General features: G+C 31.4%; 1 protein-coding gene across 5 annotated transcripts in view; it reads right to left on the reverse strand.

The window, feature by feature from the left end:
* LOC108566332 (ADAMTS-like protein 1) overlaps positions 1–25,457 on the reverse strand; it is a 147,983-nt gene that overhangs the window by 80,139 nt on the left and 42,387 nt on the right. For all 5 annotated transcript variants that reach the window (XM_017926146.1, XM_017926148.1, XM_017926145.1 and 2 more), the window contains one exon: positions 13,224–13,253. The gene's annotated coding sequence lies outside the window, so the exon portion shown is untranslated. The remainder of the gene's footprint in view (positions 1–13,223; positions 13,254–25,457) is intronic.

Here is a 25,457-nt window from a genome sequence, read left to right on the forward strand (position 1 = left end):
ACAATCAATGTAAATTTTAAATAAACATTATTTATTGAATTAATTTGCATTTACATATTTATAAAAAAATGTTACATAAAAATAGTAACAAATAGTAATAGAAATAAAATTCTTAAATTGGAACAAACAAAAATTACTTGAAAACTTTCCCCCTTCAGGTTTTGGAAAAATGAAGTTGCTTCATGTTTGATATAATTACTTCAAAATTGTTACTTTTTGATGTAAGAGTAATTTGAATACAGTCTTCGGCGTTTAATCGATTTCTGTTTTTCGTTTTTATGTTCATTAGAGTGGAAAAGCCTTGTTCACAAAAGTAGGTGTTGCAAATGGCAGCAATTTTTTTTACCACCTTCTCATCTGCAATTTTGAAAGCCTTTGCAGCCTTTGACAACCAAAAAGACGACAGATTTGCTTTGGTCTCCAATTGAATACAGTATTGGATGGAAGTTCAAGAATTGCCTCTGCCAAACCTGGAGGTTCTTCTGGTATGTTAGTAATTTCACATTTAAAAGGATCTACAACCCAATTCACAATTTGTACATCAAGATCTGAAAGTAGTCAGAGAACCGCTCTCTGAGTTTGGTAAGATGAAATTAGAAAAATTTCCCTATTACCCAAAAAAAATTCATTGACCACTGATATAGGTTGTAACTATGTGGTCATGTATTGTTATTGGCCTATGAATTCTGTTGTCCTGAAGGTCTTTAGATAGATCACACGTCCTTTTATTAAATGGTCTTACTTTGATGTTAGGTATACCCGGTATGGGTTTTGTTGGCCTCTTCGGACATTTGGAAGACCATGCAGCATAATCCACCGAGTTGCATGCCATACACCTTGTTCGGACATGCGTCCGTTGCGTGAGTGAATTGTTGACACCTGAAGCAAGGCACAGATATAGGAGACGGTGAAATGCTCTCTACTACCGGGATATAGAACAAGCCCTCATGTAGGAGTCTCAATAATTTTAAATTTTGTTTTTTTTCAAATTTAAAGAAATATTATGAATGTTTTGTTTTTTTATTGGTTTATAATAATAATAATTTTTATCAGAAAGTATACGTAAAACATAAATTTGATTTATTATTGGTTTTGAATAATTCTCAAGTATTGAATGGATTATTGTGAAGATTTCAGTAATCAAATAGTAAATAATTAATTTTATTAATTAAGTATGTGATTTCCACTATCAGACGTGTATTTAAACTCAATTTGTATTAAGATGTGTTTTTTAATATAAGTTGAATAATTACATGCAAATTTATGCAAATGTATCATAATATAATTTGTTGCATTCTAATATTGTATTGTATAAAGAGTTAGGAGAGTTTGCATAAAAAATAAATCATGTTAATAATGTTACTGTGGAAAATAAATATCTGACATAGAAACGTGCAGCAGTTTTGAATTGTTGAAAAATTCAAAGTTGTATAAAGAAAATTTTTTTTTTTAAATTAATGATTAGGTATGGAAATCGATAGTTTCAACAGATATGTATACAAAAACTACTGAAATAAATCATGTTAATAATGTTATCATGAAATGGAAATGTCTGTTAATATAAACGTGCAGTAGCTTTGAATAACTTACAAAAACTATGTAAACGTATCTAATCTGAATCAAAATGTGTACATTTGAATTTGGTTACGAATTATTCCATGAATGGTCAAACAGTTCAACAATTAATAATGGCAACGAATGTAAGTCGATAAAATCGGAACGGAACCGTTCGTGTCATAAATCACGTCGATTTTAGATGTGCTTTTGCAGTTTCTTTTTGTTATTTTCTTGGAATGGAAACGAGCTACGATAATATGCAAATCTGGAGGAAAGTTGTTTATTGACCCTTCAATTGCACAATGACAGACTATTCGTATGACCTGCCACGAGGATAGAATCCAGCCGCAGATCTTGCTTGGATCCCATTTGCGGAAACCGCGAAATAATCGCACGAAATTAATCTGCATTTGCTTGTCACTTGCAATTGTTGTATACTAGTATGCCATATTCAATGCATATCCAAACCATTCATCGGATACAAACAAACTGAATACAAGAAATATCACAAGAAATTACGATTTTCTATTCAAGTTTTGAAAAACAAATGTTAATGTAATTGCAAAATAATACAACAATTCTCATTTTTAACAAAGTTTTGTTTTTAAATACAATTATGTAAAGATTTAAAGAACATCATGAAGATTTCCAAATAGAAATACCAAAATTAAACAGTAAATCTTGAAATCAGCTTAACAAGTCTACATCTTAAGGTTTCATTATCAATGTTCATTAAACTAATTGAATCTAAAAATAAGTAAATCTTATGGCGATTTACATTTGTTTTGTTTTTGGTAAACTTTCCCAATGATAGTTAGTAGTTCTTTTTACAAATTTGTTGCTTGGAAATCGTCATTGGTACATTGATGTGCTGCAATACCACCAGTATTTTTCTCTGTGTATCTGCTGCAATACTTAACATAATAAAACTTCAATTAGTGAACTTCATTCATGTGACTGTTCATTCATGATGAACGAGATCACAAGGGCATGGCTGGATTTGAACCAGAAACTAATTTCTCAAATAAAATGATTTATATAGGATCAATAGTATTTTGATATTACAGTCTGTGTGTATAATAATAGAATAAACGAGTGTCTGTTAAAACAATAATAACAGTTTTAAACTGTCTAGACGATTTGTCATGACAAAAATGTTATTGACGCGGACAGATAATAGTGTGTGTTAACAACAAAGTCGTCCTGTTTACATCCGCGGTGTCTCTTAAATCGATTTGTCTGACCGTAAGTGAAACTCCTGCTTCTGCTGCATCCGGAAGAATAAAGATCGATTGGAAGAGATAGAGATCGAGTTCAGCAGAAAAGCAGAAAATATAACCGCATCGTTTTGTCTTTTGTCTCTGTTCCACCGGTTGGCAAAAGAAAACGTTGAAGCACTTATAACGATATCGGCTTGTATGGCTGGAATGAAAGGTAAACAAAAGGAAATGAAAAATACAAAAAAAAAACAAGGGTGATCGTAAACCATTCTGGTAGTAAATTCTCGGAAACGGAAGCGGTAAAAATCTATAGTAAAAGTCCATAATAAAAATACGTTCAATGATTTACAAAAAATGTACTTCATACTTTTAAGTCTGTGTAATTAAATCCACATCTAACTCCATTTATTAAGTATTCATAGCTAACTTAATTTTGTTATTCAATTTTTCTATTTTAAATTACGTGAATGAATGATTTGAAGAAGATAACTGAAACAAATATTTGGACAATTATTATTCAATAATGAATATTTTCATTGACAGTGATTTATCGTCGTCTATCAAATTGTTTGTATACGACAAAATATACCATTTGCGTTTCACTGAACTTATATAATATAAATAAATAAACAAACAAGTATTGATTACGTGAATAAATAACTTTGATATCATTTTAACATAAATATATACAGCCTCTGTTGAAAACGGTTTTGTAGTAAAAAAATATCCTTATTTGGAAAGAAAAGTTATTTATTGTTATATGCAATAAATTCGTATAGGAAATTGTTAAATGAATCAGAAAAAAAATACAGGCAATCAACTTTAGACACATATTTTAACCCTTTAACACCATTATTTATCCGTGGGGCGGATATAGCTGCCCTATTATTTACAAGAGAACACTACACTTATGTACAATTGTTATAAGTCCACTGTAGTGGTGCACACTTCGAATCTTTCGAGCTGTCAAAGATCTTAGTTCTGCAGAGGTGTCATACCACAACATAATAATAAATAGAAGTTTCGCAAAAACTATAAAAATTCAAATCTGTTTTAAGTCTGTATTAATATACTTATTAAAAAGAAATAAAATCACATGTATGTGCATACATTTAATTAAATTTACTAATTTTAATAATATACTCAATTAACTTTACATACTAAATAAACATAGATGAAATTAAAAAAAAAAACACCTAAACTGTATAAAAAAATAATGATGTTAAATGTTACTCTCTCATAATTCTGCACAATTCATTATTGCTAGTAATTTTAACTCATTAAAGCACGAAATATTGTAAAATAATGAAACTGTACAAAGTAGGTTTATTGTAATTAATAAGTAAGTGAAATTATTATAATTACTAAAAGAATGTTAATTATGTTTTTAATTATAGTGTATAGTAATTAACTACGTTGGATTCAATTTAAATTTGTATGCGTCGGGTAATTTTAGTATTTTGAGGTATAGGCTTAACCCTTAAATACAAACCAACAATTTCTTTTAAAATTGGACCTTTGTACCTTATATATAATGTCTGTATTAATAAGCACATCACGACATTTTAGAGTATTGCGTTGAAGGATTAACAGCAAAATATTCTTAGCAGAGTCTATCAGACGCCACGCAAGTAGTGGAATCACAAACAATCAGAAACAAACAATAGTAGTGATGATTTTTATAAAATAGGCTAATATTTTTTTATTTTTTTTTTAATCAATAATATATTTATATTAATTAAATACTAATGTTATATTTAACGGAGTTTCTTAGATGACAAGCGAGTAATGATAGGGAATTGTTGAAGAGCAGTGGATGATTTCGAAGGGCGCAGTCCCTTGCCACTAAAACGTTAGACAGAAGGGCAATAAAAAATTTAGAAGGCAATCAGTTGCCATTTTCGAGGCAATGAAACATTCATCGGCCCTTCTCTGGTATCCCTCGTTTTTGACGCGGGTTCATCTCTCCCTGTTCAATCAATATTTACCATCGAAGTTGTTCGTTAATATTCAAATAAATATCGACTGCATTCAGAGCCAGTCCTGTCCAGTTCATAAGAGAAATATTCATGAAATTCGTATGCCAATGTGGCTAGAGAACCGAATCCATCGGAGGATAAAGCTACATCGATAGGTGCAAACTAAAATGGGTTTGGTGTTGGGGTTAAAAGCATGTTATGAAAACGGAAACGGCGGTGGCGGCAAAAAAGCGCACTGCAGTATTTCTGGCATGTGTACGTATACCAATACTGCTCTCAGCTATGGATGGAGCTGATATTCCGGTCTCGTAACTTCGTTACCGAACATTATTCTCTAAAGACCTGACGTTCAACCTATACCTATTTACTTAAGTGTATGTCTGCATAGGTGTGCACGTGCGGCAAACTCTGCACACACTGCCTTTTTCATGGTTGTGGACGTCGAACGCAATTACCGCAATCTTGGGCTCATTTGTCCCGGCGCATCCACCGTGTCAGCTTTTCTAACCTTCAGATCTATTTATAGCTAAAATACACCAATTTCACCCTCAGTTACACTTATAATTAACATTCTTTCAAAATACTGTTTTAATTCAAAACTGATTATTTTTTTTTATACTTTGAACGCAATAATTTCGAAAATATTTGTACTAGCCGCTCAGTAAAGTATAGTGTTATCTGGATATTGTGATACACATTTAAGTTATTATTCGTCATTACAAATACATTTTTTTTTAAATCACAGCATAACATTTCAACTAAAGATTTTGTGGTAGAAATTTAAATTGTTATTGGACAATATGAAAACTTACTATATTTTTTCTAAATTATACGCACAAAATTTGATTTTCTTGTACATATTCAAATTGTTATTCCTCTATGCAAGAACCTAAGTTTTTTTTTTTAATTCTTACAAAATGTCCTACTAATAATTTAATTTTGATTTGGATCTAATATACATACTTGAATAATTGAAGTTCAAAATTACTTCAGTATTTGCATTTTAATACTCTACTATGCAAATATTGTAAGTAACCCTTGCATAAATGAAATATTTCATTATTTCAAAAATTGTATTTTTCTTTAAAATTTAGATAAAAAAATACATTCTGAATATTCGGATTAATTTTAACAAAAAAAAAACTTATTCAAAAATAATATGTAATAATTATTTTAATAAGAATATTTTAAATATATAAAATTTTGATAATTTTATAGAAAATAAAAATAATATAGAACAATTATTTTAATAAATAATAATTATTATATAAGAATGTATCAATTAAGAGTAGATATTAAGGGTAGAAAAACAAAGGTTTGTAATTATTTATATGATTTTATGATACAATAAATGTTTTTAATATTATTATGATCAAAATTTTGTGAATATTGAGATGCTAACAATATATCGCATTTTGATGTTAAAAATAATTTAGAAATATCCAATAACAACCGTTGAACTGTAAAATGTAGCAACTGGAAATAAAACATCAATAGTCTTATTTCAAGATGATTTTCCTATAAATTGAGTTTCTGCTTCATATTACTTTACATTTGAAATATTATTCTAACAGTAACATCAAAGTTTTATCGAATATGCAGAATGGAAAGGGGGAGCTGAATAATGCATAGATTTATCTGTATTTCCGTGGAAATAACAAAGATGAAAGGAGAGAAAAAGCAGCGGTCGTTTACGCAATCGATTATCCGCACAAAAAAAAAACAAAAAACAAAAAATTCATAGAAACCATATTCCTTTTCTCGTTTTGCTTTGGGTTATGATTGAGTCGCACCGCCGTACACGTACGTCCATTTATTTGATCTCCACCTTATGTAATCCACAGACGTGTATTCGTTTTCTTTAGCTCCTTTCGTTATTTTCGGTGGGGTCTCTGTTTTATTTATTTTTAGTGCCTCCGCCACAATGGAATTGGGTGACATCTCTATTCGTATATAAATGGTAAAAGCGAAAAGAAGATTTTACGGAAATGGCCGGCATCTGGGCGGAAATAAAACAAGATAAAAAGGGACGAGATGCGAAATACTGCGGCACCAGGACGATATATTAAATGCATGCATGTGGAGGTCCGAATTGTCGCGAAAAATAATTTCAAAAAAAGAATCCAGTTTCTGCATGCTAATTCCATGTTAATTTGCTTTCTGTTTTCAGAAAAAAAATCCATTAAGGTAATCCGGTGAGTATACAACGGTGTTTGTTTTTCTTTTTCGCTCTTTCTCTCGCGTTTTTCGTTGATGTTCCTTCCTTTTCCGAATCCCCTTCGCATATATTTATATACGAGGGTTAGGGGGGTGGTTTGTAATTTGTTTTCGCTCCTTTTTGGCTCGCTTCGGTTTTGCGGCTCGTTTAAATTAACTTAAGGACGTAATCCGGTGACGGGATTAAGTCAAACTCCCCGGGGGGAGTTATTCAGGAATGTTCATCGATCAATCTCAGGTCTTCAAGTCGCTCTCATACTGCAATTATAACAGTTAAACATTGAAAATCGTCGTTGTTTGTGCTTCAATTTAAACTAAAATATTCTATATTGGAAATCAAATTTAAGTTCAATTATATGAAAAATTTAAAAATTGAATATATTAAATAAAATATACATTTTTTTTTAATTGTTTATTTATAAATTGTTTTCAAATTTCTTTGTAAAAATAAATGTCTTTACACTTTTCTATTAAATCATTCCAACAATGAAAAATGTCTGCTATTTTAGTTGGAAGATGAGGATTTGTAGTATTAAATATATCATCCTGTTGAATTCAGAGAGTGTAAATGAATTAAGCTCAAGCTCGAAAAAGTAAGGTAATTTTAAGTTATGCACAGGACGAACTTTGATTTTAGTTTATTTCATTGGATTTCTCAAACTGCTATGCGACCCATGGGACACATCCAGCAAAATGCAAAGTTCCGGAAAATTCCCAATTCCACCGCAGTTATAATCATCGTCGCTTTTCACGGAGGAAGATTTAGAAAAGCAGTGCGTTTGTTTGTCCTACAGGATTTTTCGTTTGTTTGTTTTCTCGCGTTGTCCCCATTTGCATTGCAGATGAATACTCCTTCGGTCCACCCTCTCCGTCCTCTTCCGCAGCACGCACATCCATCGACTGGAGGACGGAGAGAACGAAAAACAGAAATTGAAAGCAATAAAGAACAACGTTAAGCGCCTTCGCGGCGGACGCATTTATCATTGCCGGTACAAGTATTTTAATTATTTTTTAATTAAAATTTCGTCGTCTAATTATCGGATTTCTTTCACTCCGGCGACGCATTTGCATAGTCGTCGGGGGCCGACGTCCCTTGTTTCACGTTTCTTTATTTTCTTCTCATTCTTATGTTTTCTTCTTTTTTTATTTCCTTCGTACTTTAGTTTCTTCGATTTGGTCAGACCCGGTTTCGCATGTCCACCTAAACTTGAAAAGAAACGAGACTTACTTCAGATTCTCGTTAGAGATACACCTCATTGCGGAAAGTAATTAACCTCTCCCCATAAGAGCACAACAAATAACATTCCACGAAGATTTCATCTGCGTTTAATGAACGTAAAACTTAATGGTCTCAATTAAATGACCGAGTACACTTAATTCTAGCAAGTTTAAGTGTAAACATGTTAAAATGTATTTTATTTCAATATAATTGATAAATTACTCAACATTTAGCTAAATAGTCATGTTTATTTGTATAATACTTCAAATAAAAGTAAATGGTGATTTTTTGATTGTGCAATTAAAGATGCACACATGTCAGCTTACTTTCTTGTGAAATTGGCGAGTCTTTCCGGAATAGCCAGTAGAGTTTCCTGAACTTAATTTCGAGATGTTCTCTTTTTGCTTGGATGTGATCTTTCCTGGTCAATCTTCTAGCTAGATCAGCGGTCGGGGAACTTTTTTAACCATTACCCCAAAATATTATTGCGTAAGTCGATATTACTCCCCCCCCATTCTGAATAGAAAACAATCAATGTAAATTTAAAATAAACATTATTTATTGAATTAATTTACATTTACATATTTATAAAAAAAGAGTTACATAATAGTAACAAATAGTAATAGACAAACAAAATTAAATTCTTAAATTGGAACAAACAACAATTAATTGAAATCTTTCCTCCTTCAGGTTTTGGAAAAATGATATTGCTTCATGTTTGATATAATTACTTTAAAATTGGGACTTTTTGATGAAAGTGCAATTTGAATACAGTCTTCGGCGTTTAATCGATTTCTGTTTTTCGTTTTTATGTTCATTAGAGTGGAAAAGCCTTGTTCACANNATACAGTATTGGATGGAAGTTCAAGAATTGCCTCTGCCAAACCTGGAGGTTCTGCTGGTATGTTAGTAATTTCACATGTAAAAGAATCTACAACCCAATTCACAGTTTGTACATCAAGATCTGAAAAGTAGTCAGAGATCCGCTCTCTGAGTTTGGTAAGATGAAATTAGAAAAATTTCCCTATTACCCAAAAAATTTTCATTTTTACCCCATTTTGGGTAATTTACCCCGGTTCCCCGACCGCTGAGCTAGATGCATACCCAGATATTTAACTTCATTAGCCGCCGGTATTATTTTTCTGTTAAAAGTCTCTGGTGGGCAAGGGTCCTTTATTATGGCGAAGGTGACATGCACTAATTTCACCCTGCACATGCACCCTATTGCAGTGCATCATCGGCACTACGCCTTCCCGATTTTTTTTTTCCGCGCCTCCCTTACCTTTTATTGTTTTAATAGATTAAATAATATAGATACGTTTTATTTATTTCAAGACATTATGGTATAAAAATTCCAGGTTGGAAACCGCTGGTATATAGAGAATGAGTACTAACACGCTACCTTGCGGTACACCTGATATAATTGGATACAAATTCATCACTGTATCGAACATTTTCACTTGAAATAATCTTCCTGTCAAATATGAATTTATTATTCTTCTTTAATTTATAGTGCAATCCCGTGTGCCACACTTTGTCCGACATCTGAGATACATCTAAGAATGCGCCTGAGCAATAGCGCTTCTCTTCCAGGTCCTAACTTATTCTATCTACCATTCAAATATTAAAACTCATAAAGTATAGTGCTAGATAAAAAAATGAATTATACAAAAATTGTGCTTATATTTTGTTTTTTTAAATAAGATGTTTTCGTGTAGCAAGGCTATGAAAACAAAAGACGCTCGCTGTTTCAAGGAAACTCGGTATTGATTATGTAATAAGTTTAAACCTTTGCGGCGACACTCACATAGTCAATAGCGCCTTTAAATAATTCAATTTCCCTGGGTACAGCGATTAGTCGAGTTATATTAACAGATTACTATATAGTGAACTTAGTCGTAACTAACACTCGACTCGAGATATCGCGCACCTAAGTTTGATAATCTCATGGCTTTGATAGCTCCAAGAAACGCTAATTTCCTAAACTACGATTCTGAAACTGACGACCACCAATACTCTATTTTGTTCATTCTTAAAATGATTTGGAGTAGATATTAGAAATTGTTCTTTCGTTTTTAGTAAAAATGTAACTAATATTGAAAATCGAAATTAAATTGAATTGGATTCAAGTATCATTTCAGTTATAGAAGTAATCATAAGTTTATTTGAAACAGAAAATGATAGAAGTAAAAAGTCATTTTATTAGTATTTTGATTATATACATACTACTTTTTACTTTTATTTAAATTATGTTTTATGTTTTTATTGAAGGAATAAAGTAATTTATAGTGAAAATATAACTAAAATGATTAAATCAAAATATAAGTTTAGTTATTAAAGTCAGATGTTATGAAGCTTATTTGTATACTTGTTAGGATTTAATAACTGGAAGTTTATTGAGGTGTAATTTCGTAAAATTAGGCATCATTTTTGTTGTTGAATGAATTGCAAGTAGTTGTGGATGTAGAAAATTGCATCGCCGAGGACATAAGAAACGTTAAATATTGCAGCCTCAATTGATTTGCAATTAGTCATAACCAATATGATGGAATGCAGTTATAAGGTGATTGGAACTGTTAACATTAAAAGTGTTTAATCGATATGTAAGGAAGGTAAATGGTGGTAATTTACATAGGTATTGATCAGTCGCGTTACGATGTATTTTTTTTTTCATACATTGGATGGAAGTAATGAGGATATAGAAGTATTGCTGCTAGAGAAAATAATATGAATTTGAAAGCAGGAAAATTGTTTTGCTCCGGAATGGCATTACGGCATGTCGTCGCGTTTGCATAGTTGATGAATTCGTTTCATGCATTCCTTCCGTTTCGACGACAATGCAACAAAAAGCACGAAGGATGCAAGAATACATACACACACACATACCAGATGGATCAATTTTACGTTGAGAACTTCAAGTTTTTCCTTGGTGGTTTTGCAGGTGAACTTCGTTAACGTTATTCGTGATTATGTGAGAGCGATGATGCTGATTCATTTTACTGTGATGATCATCAATCATCGTCGGTGGACCTTTTCCAAATAATGTTTGCGCGCCTGCATTTGTCGGGGAAGCTCCAAATTATTGGCGTGAACAACACACAAAACATACAAAGCACAAGAGAGAGCTCCAAAAACAAAACTACAAAGCACACGCGCTCGGACCAACCGAAATTCACACGCAAATCCTCATCACAGTACATCCAGTTTTTTTTTAAATTTGCTGTTGTTGCTTTCGTTTCTATTTTTATTTTGCCCTGCAAATTAGTCCATCGTGCATAATCAAATCACCGGATTTGCTTTTCGGGTAAAAAAAAATCGAAATGCTGAAAACATTAAAATTCAGGAGTTTATCGATCTTCCAATTATAAAAACCAACGTAACAGTTAATTGTACTACCAATATTCATTTAATGAAATGACTTTATATTAACACAAATATGTTTTTCGATTCGATCCACACAATTCTAACATTAACATAAAATATTATAAATTAAGATTATAAAAGAAAACGAAATTAAAATTCAGTCAATTTAAACATCAAACTCGAATAAAATTATATTGAAAACCTTCTAGTCAGAGGTAAAGTAGAAATCGTACGTTATTCATGGATAAGTATGGCCAGTATCCTATGTCTATTAAAATGTTGTTACATCTAATAGAAACTTTCTTGAAAAAATGCTATTGTGTAACTGCGGACAATTTTTACACGTCTCACCAAGTTGATGATTATTTGATACAACATGAAACAGACATTTATGAAACTCTTTGAGTGTATAGAAAGGATCTGCCTTCAACTTTTCAAAGTATACAAGTGAGAAATCAGAGCTTATCATGACCCTAAAATGCCAGGCAAAGAAAACAATTTGTACATTGAGCACAACCCTAGATAGTAAAATCAAGGAAAGGTGACGAATTTATAAAACCTCAGTTAATATGTGACTACAATACCACGATGGCGACGTTGACAGCGCTGAACTAAACATTTCTTATTACAAGACCACTTGAAAACAACATTACAAAAAAGCGTTTCGGTATCTCTTTCATCAGTCCCTACTCAATGCATGTATTATTTTCCAAAAAGTTTCGATATCTTTTTCTTGGAATTTAGAGGTTATTAAAGCGATTTAATACAGGCATCATGCTTCATATATACAAGGAATACAACAACATTCCAAATCCACTAAAAAAGGAACTTCGTAAAATATGCAGTGCTGATGTATAAAAAAAAACGAAGTATGGAACCTTGTTTCAAGATATATCCAGTAATATTATTACGTAAGTAAGGTTTTTTTCTGATAAACGCGATAATCACTTTCAATATACTGTTATATACCAATTAGCTTTATTCTCAATGATTTCAACAATTCTAAAATTAAACTAGTAACAAATTTAGGGCAGAAAGATGTATGATTAACCCTTTATAGCAGTTGATTTTTGTTTGTTGGATTATTATTGTTATTGTATGGAAATATTTTTTTTCTTGAAATATTTTTGATATATTTATGAAAATTTGATAATTAATGAAATAATTTATAACAAAAGGATTAAATATCATAACGTTTCATTTATATATTAAATTTTGCACTAAAAATAAAATCAAAAATACTTAAATTGCAAATGAAATTAATGATATTTTAATAAATGGAAAAAAATAATTATACATTATAAATATAGCGCTTAATACATGTATGAATGTCAAACACATTCTGTTTGTTTCCCATCTGGCGCTTTTTCTTTTTCTCTTGTAATGACGCAATTGCTACTTGAAAGCCCATTGTTACGAAAAGTCCTATTTGCATGAGAGCTTTCAGCTGCCAACGTTACGTTGTTGCGTTTTCACATGCGCTCCTTTCATCGTCTGGCTTCAATTTAATTTTTAAATACTTTTCAGAAAATATTTCGCGTAGAAAAACGTACTCCCATTTATACCCATAATAAGAAGCGCACATTTCCACTACACTTTTTTTTTATTCATTCATTCATTTATTTTCCTATTCGCCGCACAGAAATTGCTGCTACTTTAGCAACTTACCAATTTACTTTGAAGCCTTACACTGACGATCTGCAACAAAGGAAACATAAAAGTTATAAAAAATACTTTTTATTTCCGACAAATTATCAATATACTATAAGAAGGATTTGCTAATGCAACCAATTGCGTACCAATTCGTCCTGCTATTACATTGCGTGGGTCCCTATATTCGTTTAGAGCCCAATAAATAAAATTGTGTGGGTCCCAGAAATGCAAATTCAGGAATTCATATTTGCGTTTCTGTTTCAAAATTAGTTGAAGGTCAATAATTTTCTTACCAATACAAATTTTAATATAATTAAATAATTAATACTTAATTATAAATAGTTATGTAGCAATTCGTGCTACTATGATGTTTTTTTAAATTATTTATACTCGAAAATTAAGAAAAAAATCAAACTTGCTCTATACTTGATTCTATACTCGACTGGGGCCCAAAAAATATAATTGCGTGGGTCCCTGAAATGCAAATTCGAGAGTAGATAAAATTGTAGTCTCAAAAGTAGTTGAAGATCAATAATAGTTATGTTTGCTCTGAAAATATGAAGAAATCATAGTGTACTAAATATTGTATTCTCTTTTTTGTTGTTGTTGTTGTTGTGACAATATAAATACGACGGAATGAAATTACACGATTATGGTCGATTTGAGACCCGCAAGTGGTTGCCGTTTTTTGCTTACCCTAATGACCAGATTACATACATATAAATTGATAAAACGTAGGAAGTAGAGAGATGTTGCGGTAATGTACACGAAGTAGTCGAAATTAATAGTTTTTGTTTGGACGCGAGGGGCGGCTTTTTTGGACGGATTAATATTCAGTCGGTGTGTGCGGATTCCCGTCTAAATCATCCCTTATCGCCGCATCCTCAGATTACGTAGGTCCATTCGCCGTGAAACATGGCTATATCCACCTAGCAATTGCAAACTTCGGTAATTACCTTTCATTTATTCATTCATTATACAAATTGTTTATATCAACTACATAATACAAAAAACACTGTCTAAATCACAAATATTAACATATTTTTCAAATTTATTACCTTCCAACTTATTAATTTTTTTTTAACAGTTTTTCAAATGAATCGTTGTTCTGAAATGCACTAGACAATATAAAAATATCTACGTTTCTAGGTTTAGTTGAGATTTGTATAATTGCGGTGCGGTGAATATTAAAGCGAGGGTGATACACGCTAATGCACATTACGCTTGTAATGTAGTAATCACATTAGTCCTCATTTGACATTAAAAGCGCCATACCATTCCTTTCTATCATTTTAAATGTCTGCTTCATTCACGTTATTATTCATTGAAGAGATATCTTTTGTTGTACTTATTAGTTAAGTTTCAAGTAGAAAAACATACAACAACAATAGATTAGTAATGAACAAAAGAAAATTGAAATATATCATTTTAATGTTGCTAAAATATATATATGAAAATTGTCAAAATAAATATTTTTTTATATATATTTTGTTGGTTTTTTTTTTCTTAACAAGATGACTTAATTATTGAGTTGGTGCATAATTATCAGGCGTTTCTTATTAATAAAAATGACTGCTTTGTTTACTTTAAAAACAAATCTTCCAAACAAATGGGAAGTTGTTATTGAAGTGAATATGTTCCGGAATAATCATAGAAAAATGTTATTATAGAATGTTTATGTTTATTTTTTCATAAACAAATATTGCTTAAAGAACGTCTGATAATTATGCACCAATCCAATTGTTCAGTTTAAGTTGATAGATGTCGCTACTACTTTTCAAAGTTAGTTTCTGTTTTACGATAAAGTAAAATTTTAGTTAAATTTTAGACGATTTAAGCAAACTCATAAATAAATATGAACAAAAGTTTGAATGTCTTTATTGTTACCAACAAGAAAAAATGTTGAATGTCTTATTAAGAAACTTGTCTGAAAACGGAAAACTAGAATAATAATGTTTAAAACCTAGGATAAATTTGGACAATGACAGATCAAAGAAGAGAAGAAAAGGGTCATTTATTATTTTTGTAATAATTCTGTGTATACATTTTAAAATTACCGAACTTCGATCTAAATTCTATGAAAAAAAGACAACATGCATAGAAAACCTAACTTAAACGAAATTAGTTCCTCTTTAATTAATAGATGTCGCGACTATTTTTCACAATATGTTTAATTTTTTATGATTGATTTATTATTATCATTAACATTGATGTATGCGTGTAACTAATTTTATATTTGATATACGTCATTTGGTAATTTTATAGTTTTTGGGTATGTAATATTATTATTGATTTGTTGTTGTTTTGAGTAATAATAGGTTTATAGTGATTCTACGTTACTTTCTATGGGTTGTAGAGGAGGGCGATTCGATTAATAAACCAGTTCCCCATTATCACAAGGGTGGTGGTAGGGGAGCACCGGAAGCTCATAGAAAATTCTATTACTGTATAAATTCAAGGCTGTTTGAATGTGTATATGTAGCTCGGCTCGCGGCTCTGAATTATGCAGGCCGCAGGCTTGCCAGATTTCAGGGGCGGCTGTTGGAGACCTTAGGTTAATAAGAATATGTCCGATTGTTATTCAGGCAATTCGGAGGGCCATGAGGAGGATGAGGACTTAAGATCGGAGGTGGCGTCGCCAACAATTTCGTCCTTCCTGAGGCTTCCAAATAAGATCGAATCTGCAGACGATCCTCGAGGGTGGGGTGTAGAGATGGATCGCTTATCAAATATTCATCGGACCCCGGATTCCGTCCTGAACAAGATTATGCCATCAGAGTATTGTTTACTCGCTCGCTCTCGCGCAAACCGCCTCCGATGACGACACACTTTCATTTCGGGCGTCCCGAAATTAATCTTCCAGATACAGCGGGATTATATTGGCGCCGCCGATGATGTCTCATCAAGTTACACCCTTTATTTCAATCTGAAGACAATCGGTTTATTAATCGTCTGTGAAAGGGTTTCACCTGAAGCTTAGATTGTCTGCACTAACCATTATTACATACCTTCAAAGCAGTGTGTTAATAATGATGCTCCATTATATGACTATCAAATCCCTTAAAAGCCAACACTAATTTACCTGTTTACATTCCAACTAAGAAAACCTTCAGTGAACTAAAGTTCATCTGATTTCATCAACTGTTCGTTGGAAATTAAAATAAACTCTAAAGTACTTTTAATGGAATTACTATTTTATAATTTTCTATTTATATTTACAAATATAATATCTGTATAATAAAAATATCTGTTTTAATTAAGAAATTGTTTAGTTCACTCTTTTTTTTGTAACGAGAATGCAAAATACATTAAATCAAATTGATGGATTCTCACGATTTTATCAACATCAAATATACATCGACTGAATTTCACCAACTGAGACAAATTCCATGAAAAATATTGCGAAGGGAAATTAATATTAAAATACTTTTAATAGCTTTTTCAAGTACTCTTTAATAATTTCCTATTTATATTTTAAACTGTAATGCGACAGTCCATAAGAAATATTAAATATATAAGAAGTCCACTGATTTATTGGGTCGTAAAAAAATAAATTTTTCTGGTGCAGTGTTTCTTTTGCATGACGTCTGTCAATGTTACATTTAAATAGTTTTGGCATTTGTCAGCTGTGAATTTTAGCAAATTAGGTGTTTTTTTCTGTGAGATTTGTTTATGTGGATTCAATTTTAACATGGACAACAAAAACGTTCAATTTCGTCATAGTTTGCTGTATTATTTCCGAAAACAAAACAACACAAGCTGCTAAAAAGTTAAGCAATGTTTATGGTGATGAAACTCTGGTTTTTCATTCAAAAATGTATTGCAATATGGTAGGTTGACGATGATCAAATCAAAGCTATAGTTGATTCGAATTGTCATATTCCTGTCCGAGATAGAAAGGTTAAATTTATCGCACTCAACAATTGAAAATCATCAAAAAACGTCAAGAGTTGGCGAATCGTAAAGGTGTTATATTCCAATATGACAACGCTAAACCACACACATCATTAGTTTTCTTGGGAAGTGATGTTCCCATATGTTCAGAGGCTTACACAATTCCTTGAATTGTAAAACCTTTAATGATGATAACGCTGTTAAATTACACCTAGTTCAGTTTTTTGCTCATAAAGATCAGAAGTTCTGTGATAATGAAGTTAAAGGAAAGATGGCAAATGGTTATTGATCAAGAAAATCGCCAATTACTTTGTTGCCAATAGTTCATGTTATATTAATACTTTATATCAGCTTTATTCTGTTTTATCAGGGAATCATTTTTTCTTTGTTAATTGGAGGTATTTGCCTATAAGTTTTTATTTTTACAATTGATTTCTCTGAAAAGCAATATTCATCATCATTTATACAGGTTGAAGTATCTATGAGAATATGGCGATTCACAGCTTATTAAGTTATTATGTGTCTTCTTGCAAATGAAATATAGATACTATAGATTTTAAGTCAGTAAACTAATGATTATATTAGTAAATGTTCAAATAAATGACAGAGCGAAAGGCTGTATTTTGTTTAATAAACCTGAACTTGATGGCTGCGGATGTGATTATCTGGATGGCAGACGCGCGGAGGAGCGAACACAATGACAAATAATCGTTGAGTAAATTTAGTAAATCTAGTGTACACAGAATGGAAATTGCTCGGTCGAGCTTATCGAATTATGTACGTATGTGCACGTAAGAACTGCGTGTATATGAGCACAGTGATTTCTCTTCTATGCCCATTGTTGAGCCATGCAGTTGAACGTCTTGCGGTGCACACGTACGTACAGAACAAATGTATCAAGAGTAATTCACTTCTGCCCGGAAAAACTAAATAGATTGCAATTTATTGATTTCGAATCGAAGGCAACGACGACCGTTTTTCAGCAAAAAATAATCCTGCTAAATAAATAAGGCTATTATTCTAAGCTTATTTCCCTCGAAAACTTCCAATTATTAAGGACCACTTAAATTCAACATAAATAATGCTGTACCTTTTTCGCTGAGTTATGCAGAAGAAGTCAATGCGCGATTCGAATTTGATAAGCTCGAAATGGGATCGCATGAGTTATATAGGTAAACAGTTCGATGTAATGCGTTCCATGCGAAGGAAGTTATCCAGGATAATTCGATTCCGATGCGATCGAGCCGAAAGTTTCCATTTTCCATAAGCAAATGTGTTAGTATGCTGTAAACGACACGGCAACCGCAATTTTTCACGCTTTTCCCATACACCAACTGAATAACTACAACCATACACTGTGTGTATGTGTATATCTATATTTATCTATCAATATAAGTTAAATGAATAATGGGAAACGACCGGCTGGAAAAAGTCCATGTTTACGCGCTTCTTCCTGTTTTTCCCCGAAACCCACACGGCACAATCGGAAAATAAAATAGAATTATCCAACGAGGGGAAATTCGTTACGAATTTATTTTTCTTCTCTTTTATCCCTCAATTCTACAACGACGGATACAATCGCATTCAACAAAGCATCATTACAGGCGGATAATGTAAAATATAAAGCATGCAGTTATTGGATGCAATAAAATAATTATTATAGGATTTTGTTATATATCAGATATTATTTGACTAATATTTTAATCCAGATATAATTGGATAGTAAACTATGCAACAATAATATAAACATTGAAAAGTAACATAAACTAACAGTAAAATAATAGTTGTTAAAACTACAATTTCAATAATAAATGCCTTTCCCAATTACATAATAACGTAACGAAATATCGATATTTACAAGAGAAAATTTTGCCGGAAAGCAGAAAAATAAATAAAAATTTTAAAAAAGATATAGAAAAATATCAAACTTTATATTATATGTTCTCAGTATAATTGAAAAAATTGAAGAATTTTTACTCATAATTAAACAATTTAAATTTATCTAAATTTATTTTATAATTACAAAGATATTTCAAATAGATGATAGAACATGCAGAAAACTCGTTAGGGACATGGGACACGCATTGTCCCATCTTTTGAACATGGGACATTACACATGGGGGGAAATTACAATTTTCTAGGAAATGTCCACGTAAGAGGAATTATCCTTTAATTTGGTTGATATGTCAAAGGATGAATCTTGATAGTCCATACCATCAGATGTTGGATTAAGTTGAAATAGCTGTCTTATTCAGTTGTCTAGAATGCCTCAAAGAGTTAAATTATTGCGTATAAAATTAGCAAAAAGTTTCGGTGGTAAAACTTTTGTTTTGATATTTTCATACCGGACTATAATTAATCCAGACTAATTGAAGCCGTACTATGAATTTCTTATTTTTTTGGAACGTATACAATGAATTTAAATTTTATTTGTATTCTTGATATGAATTAAATTCTAAATTTTAATCAATAGAAAAATCATTGAATAATTAAATTGCAAAAAGTATGTATTTTAATACTTAAAGCGCAGACTTAAAAATTAATTATAAAACTGATGAGTTTTTTCAGAGGGATGGAATTTATGTTTTATTGGTGCGTTCGTCGGATACAGTCGTGAACGTCATGGAAATCGGCTGGAAAATTTCGAATTTAAATCGGTCGCAATCGAAAGCGAATTTCAAATAAATTTCGCCCGCAAAGACATTGAAAGAAGCGCCTCGAAATTGAGAGAGATCTTCACCATCCAACCCCCTCCGGTGCAAATTTATCGGTTCGATTTATCGGCGGATTCAAAATAGCTTCGCGACGCGAAAATCGTAGAAAAGAAGATGAAGATGATGAACACGTCCGAAGAAAGAAGACAAACACGAACGGAGAAGAGCCATCAATTAGCAGTTATTAATTATGGCTTAACGCAATGTAATTATGGCGTTCGATTAGCGCCGACCGTGTTTCCTGCCGCGTTAATTAACTCCAATTGCTTAATGAAACAGGTGGGTAATTGTAAAAGTTCTAATATTTGCATTGTCTTTTATCGCACTCCAAGTACAAGTTCCTTCGACAATTCTATTTTAGAAACGAGACATGAAAATAAACTGGATAAAATCCGATGCGTAAAAATAAATACGTAAGTTTTTTTTTGTTAATCCTTTCAAAACAATGTGTTTTGTTTGTAATTAGCAACATTTTGAATATCGTCATTATTTTTGTTAGTTAATTTGTTATTTATTTTCGTTTCCAACTCAACAATCTACAATATTAAACATTTAAATATTTGCCTGTTATCCTCAATTTTAAATGTTATTTACACTTGTGTTCCATTATAATATAAAAAAACAACAACTCACTCTTCAATAATAAGTATAAATTATTTCATATGGACGTGATCTAAGGATTAAATTACTTCATTTTATAATAATCTGACAATTTACTTTGCATACATACCAAAAACTGTAGCATTTGTATCGTATCTTGTTATGTTTAATTCGTAATTACTACGGATGGGTCAAAGTGACCCACTTGATATTTGTTTTCTTTTGCTTTTTATTGTAATTTAATTGCGATGGTTGACCTTCACCTATTCTAGTATTAACATTACTTCACTTTACAGAGTGTATTTCGGGTCAAAATGACCCTTTTGTAGTACATACATTCTTGAAATATTGTCAATATTTGGATTTCAAAGTAAAATTACTTTGGTTTCCCATATAGCAAAACTGTGAATGAAAATTTAAAAAAAATCTTATATCATACATTTCTCTAATGAGACAGTTTTGAGTAATAAAATCAATTAAATTAAATAATAAGATTAAGTAACACTTAATAATTTGTTTGGCTGTGGTTAATTTTTATCTAAAATTTTTCATGATTAAATGATATTTTTTCTATGAAACTATGCACCTTTTCTGAAGATACAATTTCTGAACTTTATAAAAAGTATTGATTAAGTTGTTGTATAGCCTATATTCTATACAGGATTGTAGATGAATGTTCTATTATATTTCAGTTGATAATATAATCAAACAGAATTTGTATTTATATAAATTAAATACAAATTTGTATTACTATACTTCGTATTATATTCGTATGCAACGATTAAAATTTTGTTCATAGTTTACATTAAAACTTTCGAAGCAATTGAGTAAACGTTTATATAAAGTTATCCGTTATTTGTGCGAGGGATTTCGTATGTTTCGGGTATTTTCCAAAGTATTAATCGTCAAGGGAACAAAAAAAAAATAATATGCGGAAGGGAAACCCCTGAAAAACGCTGAAACGTTGCTTTCCTAACAATAAGCGCTAGGATTATGAAACCGACGCGGAGATTATATTTATATGCAATCATAAAGTGCTCTCCTCTACATATATATTCCTTTAAATAGTAGCGTATTTGGGGAAATGCAAACTCCAGTGGACTTTTCCTAATGATTGGCAGCGAGATGTGTATGTTTGTGATTGAAATATTGATTTCTGTGCGTTACCCTCCCTTTTCAAAGGTTGACGTTGTAAATATTTCAGTTTGTGTCGAGAAGAATTCGATTTCCTGGAGGGATGTCACGACCCTCCCTCCAAAAATAAGGGAGGAAGGTTAAGTTAAGAGTGTGCGGGAGATTGATTAAAATCTTCCTTGCCGTTTCTTGTTGTGGTGAAAAGTTTCCGGCCGCGAGCGGAAACTTTCCCCGCGATCCACACACACACACAATGTTCACTCAGTGCGGGGTGGTTAGATTGGGGTGCGTTGGAAGGAAGATCGTGTCCCAAAGAAAAGAAAAAGAGTTATCGACTTCATTAGTGGATTGTAACTATTTCTTGGAGACGAAAGTTTCCGGCGTCTTCTTTATTGCCGGCCACCACCTCAGACCTAGTCCAGACGTATTCCTTGTCTCGCAATGCGATCTTCCTTCCTCCCTGTTTTCCATTTAAAACTAATACTTTATGGATGAACTTGCGAAATCAGATACCACTCGCTCACTCACTCATTCGCTCACTCCATCTACCATCCACCCTACAAGCTACGATGGATGCAGTAATATCTCATATCCACTATCTCCGCCAACGTTCACTTTCCTTTATGGATTCTCTGTTTACTCCGACGTATTTTCCGCTGCACAGCTTTCTCCTCGAAAAAAACATAAAACACGCCAAAAAAAAAATTGATACCATTCTTCGAAAAATCGTATTGATTTGAATCCTATCTTCACGATCAAATGCTTATCCATAAAATTGTTACCAGTCTTCGGGAAATCTGGTGACTTTCATCCCATCTTCACAATCTTTAATATTTCATACATTATTAACCCTTTCTTACCTGGACATAGTTAATAGTATATATTAAGTAACAATATTATTTTATAAACTTATTTCATGTTATTCTGCTATACAATTAATTGAATCTAGATTTATACTGAATTTATACATCTTATTATTAGTTTTGTATAACAAAATAATCGGATTTGATTTGTCAAAAAAAAAAAATGATACCATCCTTCGAGAAATCGTATCGATTTGAATTCTATATTCACGATCAAATGCTTATCCATAAAATTGTTACCAGTCTTCGGGAAATCTGGTGACTTTCATCCCATCTTCACAATCATTAATATTTCATACATTATTAACCCTTTGTTACCTGAACATAGTCAATCAATATAAAAAAAATCTTTGGATTTCTTTTAAAACACACAAAAAATAAGTTTATTAAATTTCAGCAATATTGTCAATGAAAAAGATATGTTGTACTTATTGGCAATTTTAAACTTAATTCGTATAATAAGTAAATTATAGTAATTTAGATCAATATTAAAATATATATTAAGTAACAATATTATTTTATAAACTTATTTCATGTTATTCTGCTATACAATTACTTGAATCTAAATTTATACATCTTATTATTAGTTTTGTATAACAAAATAATCGTATTGGATTTGTCAAAAAAATAATGGATATTAATAATAATTTGGAGATATTGCCTTGATGTCAAAGTTCATAAGTTATTATTAAATTTCCATGCACAACTACGACTTTGTGTGTTTGTTTGATAGAAGTTTACATTTTAAATGTTTTGTATACCTACTACATACAAAACTCTAAGTGAATTCTCTGAAAGTTTCGACTAATTCCATCATGCAGCAATTAAAGGAAACAAAATGAATATACGCGTGTCCTCTTGCTACGCTAGTTTTCAATTAAAACATCCTTCGCTCATACCGCAAAGTTTCAACTTGCTGCTTTCGTTAGCATTTCTAATGAATAACAACATCGCGAAATTGAATGCGCCCCCAAACTAAATTGTTATACAACACCTCGCTCCGTCAACAAGCTGCTACAATTTTTGTTTTACTGCTCACTGTTTATTTCAGACACAACGGCTTCAACTTGAAACGTGTCTTAAGTGAAACGTCAAACGAATTACTTAAATGTAGCAAATGGATATTGATGGTTGGTTACGGTAGGTATTTATAATTTTCGGATAATTTCGGACGTCTGAATGTATAATGGTGTTAAGTGAGTCGGAAAGTTTGTGGTCTTCTGGATCTTCAAGATAACATCTCGGAATTTCAATCAACCCCCTCACGTATACCAGATTAAAATCCCGAGACGCATAAATAAACATTAATTAGGGGGACGCCCTTCTAATTAACACCATCTAACGGTTGTACAAGTCCCTTGCATAAGAAAGATAGAGAAAGATACGGAAGGGTGTATAATCAAGAGAGATGGTAGAGGGTAGTAAAAAAAAAAAGCGGTGCCGGTTCATTTCGTATCCATCAACATAAATTAACATCGAAAATTTACGATGATCGCATTCAAATTTAAACAAATAGAATTAATAAATCTAACCGCTGAAACCAATGTTTACTAATCCACCCTACACGCTAATAATTCATGTTAATTTCAAATTATCACAAGGGCCGAATCATAAACAAAAACAAGTTCGAAAAGCGATATTGATAAATAATCATCAGATGTAATATTCAAATTTATACATTGTTAATAAAATCAGCTTAAATTATACGGGAAATCAGACTTTAGTAGAAAATCCAATAAATTTATTTAAATATATTTCAAGAAAATCTAAATCAATTCGACAAATTGATTAATATAGTAATTTAAAGTTTAATACAGGGGTCGGCAACCCGCGGCTCCGGAGCCGTAACCGGTTATTTAAATTAATTATTCTATTATCGTTATTAAAGTATCATTACGTACGGCTCCCTAATCATTCATTTAGAAACAATCTGGAAATTATTGCTCTTCACTATAAAAATGGTACAAATTACAGATTTATATCATTTATATCAATATAATTACTTATTTTAACCTTTCCTCTCAATATAATATAAATAATTTATTGTTAGTATCTATGAGTAGTATTCGGAATGAAAGAGGTAAGCAAGTGTTTAATGCATCAAAAGGTATCACCTAAAACGTATTTCGTTAACAAATTACTTGTTTTTTAATGTCGGCAACCATTGTGAAGTAAAGAGCCATTTATTAAGATATTCTCTATTAAATCTTTGAGACACACGATTTTAAAGAAAATAAAAACTATAGTTGCACAGATCACAACAATCACTACTACGTTTTGAATGTATATTTTTTGTTTTCACTTATTTACGCATTTGCATTAGTTGGTGCAACTGAAAGAAAAACTTTAAATAAAACTTTAAATAAAACTGAATTTCAACTTTTAGAGATGGATTCAAAAATATATCCCACCATTCATAAAAAGCTAAGCAAAAAGCGGGACAGTTTTACCCTAAAGAGTTAAAAAAATCTAGTGAGCCGCATTGGGTTATCCCTATAATTGCTATTTTTGTTACACAATTTTTGTAAATATTTGGCACTTTTTTACTAGTCTGAATCTGAATCCAATATGATTAGACGTAATATCAAATTAATTACAAAACTTAGACTTAAGTATGTGTGAAGATTGACGGGGCAAAGCGTTTTTTTTTTCAGTTTGAAACCAGTTTGCGTCGCTCGATACAATATAATAATTAAGACTTAACCTCTTACACTTTTACTCTCAGCTTTATATAACCACGTAAAACTAATTATAACCATCGCCGGTCATCAGTTCGATTAGATCATCGATTTCATGGAAATTTAGAAGTTTCTAAATTACCTTTCCCCGCTGATTAACATCGTACTGCAGTGAATTTTCTCAATCATAATTTTAAGGTTAATTTCCAATTATTATTCTTTTGGAAATAATAAACGCGCACTAAAATTAAATTCTTTATCTTATAAACAAGTTAATTATATGAAAAATAAGATTTTATATATTATTTATAATCTATTATTAATCTATATTTATTAAATTTTATACTTATTTTAAAGGATTTTCTA

This window comes from Nicrophorus vespilloides, unplaced genomic scaffold (assembly GCF_001412225.1).
Source record: "Nicrophorus vespilloides isolate i.1.1-1 unplaced genomic scaffold, Nicve_v1.0, whole genome shotgun sequence".
Taxonomy (NCBI): Eukaryota; Metazoa; Arthropoda; class Insecta; order Coleoptera; family Silphidae; genus Nicrophorus; species Nicrophorus vespilloides.